The sequence below is a fragment of the Equus asinus genome, chromosome 8, assembly GCF_041296235.1.
Source record: "Equus asinus isolate D_3611 breed Donkey chromosome 8, EquAss-T2T_v2, whole genome shotgun sequence".
NCBI lineage: Eukaryota > Metazoa > Chordata > Mammalia > Perissodactyla > Equidae > Equus > Equus asinus.
This window is the reverse complement of record NC_091797.1, coordinates 96,856,279-96,859,395: the sequence shown is the minus strand read 5'-3', so window position 1 is coordinate 96,859,395 and position 3,117 is coordinate 96,856,279. Positions and strand designations below refer to the sequence as shown.

The window sequence follows — 3,117 nt, the reverse complement described above, 5'->3', positions numbered from 1 at the left end:
CCATCAAGTTGATTCAAGAGTCATGACTGTAGTTTACTCGGTGCACCACCTGGAGAGATGCACTATAAAAATGTTGTCATATTCTTTTTTTTATTGAGATATAATTCACATTCCATAAATTCACCTTTTCTTAAGTATACAACTTGGTGGTTTTTAGTATCTTCAGATTTTTCAATCATCATCTCTAATTCTTGTACATTTTCATCACCTCCAAAAGAAACCCCATACCTCTGATCAGTCAATCTCACTCTCTCTGCCCCTGCCCCCAGCCCTGGCTTCTCTGTCTCTATGGATTTTCCTGTTCTGGACATTTCATACACACAGAACCAGACAATGCGTTGCCTTTTGCGTCTGACCTTTTTTGGTAAGTAACATCCATGTTCTAACACGTATCAGTGCTACATTGTTTTTATGGCTGAAAAATATCCATGTATATGGATATAACACATTTTGTTTTTCTGTTCCTCAGTTTATGGACAGTTGGGTTGTTTCCACTTTCTAGCTGCTATAAATAGTGCTACTGTGAACACTCATATAAAGTTTTTGTGTGAACAAAGTTTTTCATTTCTCCTGGGCATATACCTAGGAGTGGAATTTCTGGGCCATATGGTAGCTCTGTGCTTAGCTTGTTGAGGAAGTGCCAAACGATTTTCTTTTGTATATCTGCACCAGCAATGTGTGAAGGTTCCAGTGTCCCCATATCATTGCGAATACTTGTTCGCTTTTAAAAAAACTATATCCATACTACCAGGTGTGAAGTGGAATCTCACTGTGGTTTTGATCTGCATTTCCCTGATGCACGATTTTGAACGTTTTCATGTGCCTGTTGGCAATCTGTGTCTCCTCTTTGTAGCAATACGTAGGCAAATGCTTCTTTCCTTTTGAAAATTTGGTTGTTTGACGTTTTATCATTGAGTTCTCAGTGTTCTTTATATATTCTGGATAACAGACCTTAATAGAACTATGATTTGCAAATATTTTCTTCCATTCTGTAGCTTGTATTATACCTTTCTTGATGGTGTTCTTTGATTTTAATTTTGATAAAGTCCTATTTATTTTTCCTTTTGTTGCTTGTCTTTTTGGTATCATACATAAGAATTTAGAGCCAAATGAAAGACCATGAAGATTTATTCCCTTTTTTTTCTTGGAGATTTGTATAGTTTAGCTCTTACATTTAAGTCTTTGAGCCATTTTTGACTTAAAGTCTTTTTTGTCTGGTATTAGTATAGCCCCCCCGCTCTCTTTTGGTTACTATTTGTATGGAATATCTTTTTCCATCCTTTCACTTGTAACCTCTTTGTGTCTTTGGATCTCAAATGAGTCTCTTGTAGATAGCACATCATTGGATCATGTGTTTTTATCCATTCTGCCAATCTCTGTCTTTTGATTGGAGAGTTTAATCCATTTACATATAAAGTAATTACGGATAAGGAGGGACTCGCTTCTGTCATCAAGCTATGTGTTTTCTAGATGCCCTATTGCCTTTTGGTCCCTCATTTCCTGCATTCCTGTCTTCTTTTGTTTTTGCTGATTTTATAGTGAAATGTTTAAATTCCTTTCTCATTTCCTTTTGTGTATATTCTACAGCTATTTTCTTTGTGGTTACCATGGGGATTACTTTTAACATCCTAAAGTTATAACACCCTTCACTTGAATTTAATACTAGGTTAACTTCAATAAGATCCAACTTCACAAAGCTAATAGATCAACCTATTATCTCAACGCAGAAAGACCTTCTCCGAGACACAGTATAATGAAAGTGTCAAAATTAAGGCTAAAGAAAGAATTCTAAAAGCAGCCAGGCAAAAAGAGGATGGTAAGCTACAAAAGAACGCCCTCTAGACTATCAGCGGATTTCCCAGCAGAACCCTACAGTCCAGCAGAGAGTGGAATGACATACCCAAAGTGTGTAAAGGAAAAATCTGCCAGCCAAATACTCTATCCAGCAAAGTTATCCTTAGATATGGAGGAGAAATAAAGATTTTCCTAAACAAAAGCTGAGGGACGTCCTGACCACTAGACCTGCCTTGCAAGAAATACTGAAAGGAGTTCTCCCAGCTGAAATGAAAAGATGCCAACATATGAAAGTTTATAACACATTGGTAAAGGTAAATAGACAACCCAACTTAGAACTCTAAATCTGTAATCAGATGGTTGTTAACCACTTAACTATAGTATAAAGGTCAAAGGAAAAGACTACTAAAAATAACTAGAGCTACTATAATGTACTAACAGATATACAACAGAAAAAGAGGTAAAAAATGACGTCCAAAGTATGAAGGGGGGAGGAAAGGGGCGAAGCTTCTGTAGGCAGTTGAAGTTAAGATGCTGTCAGCTTAAAGTGGACTATTTTTTCATGAGATGTCTATGTCAGCCTCATGGTAACCACAAAGCAAAGCCCTAGGGCAGATGCACAAAAGATAAAGAATGGGGAAATGAAGCATTCCACCACAGAAAATCACAGATTTACAAAGGTAGGCAGAAATAGTGGGAAAAAGAAACAATGGGAATACAAAATAACCAGAAAACAATTAACAAGATGGCATTAGGAAGTCCTACATCAGTAATCACTCTAAATGTAAGTGGATTGAATTCACCAATAAAAAGACACAGAGTGGATGGATGGATAAAAAACCAAGACAATTGTATGCTGCCTGCAAGAGACTCACTTCAGCCTTCAGGACACACATGGGCTCAAAGGGAAGGGACGGAGAGAGATATTCCATGCAAGAGGGGATGGCTCTACTTACATCTGACAGATAGACTTTAAACTGGCAAGAACAGATACTACACTTGATCTTAGCCAAAAGGCTGAGAAACAATAACTTTTAAACCAAAAATGCTAACAGACAAAGTTGGTTATAATAATAAAGGAATCAAATTATCAAGAAGATATAACAATCATAAATATATATACAAGCAACATCGAAGGACTTAAATACCTTTAGCAAATACTAAAGATCTGAAGGTAGAAATACACGATGATATAATTGTTGTAGGGGACTTCAATACCCCACTTTTAGCAATGGATAGATCATCCAGACAGAAAATCAACAAGCAAACATTTGACTTGAACCAAACATTAGACCAAATGGACCTGACAGGCATTTATAGAAC

General features: G+C 36.6%; 1 pseudogene; it reads right to left on the bottom strand.

The window, feature by feature from the left end:
* Positions 1 to 2,731: 2,731 nt before the first annotated feature.
* Positions 2,732 to 2,823, bottom strand: LOC123288506 (U2 spliceosomal RNA; annotated as a pseudogene).
* Between the last annotated feature and the right edge of the window lie 294 nt (positions 2,824 to 3,117).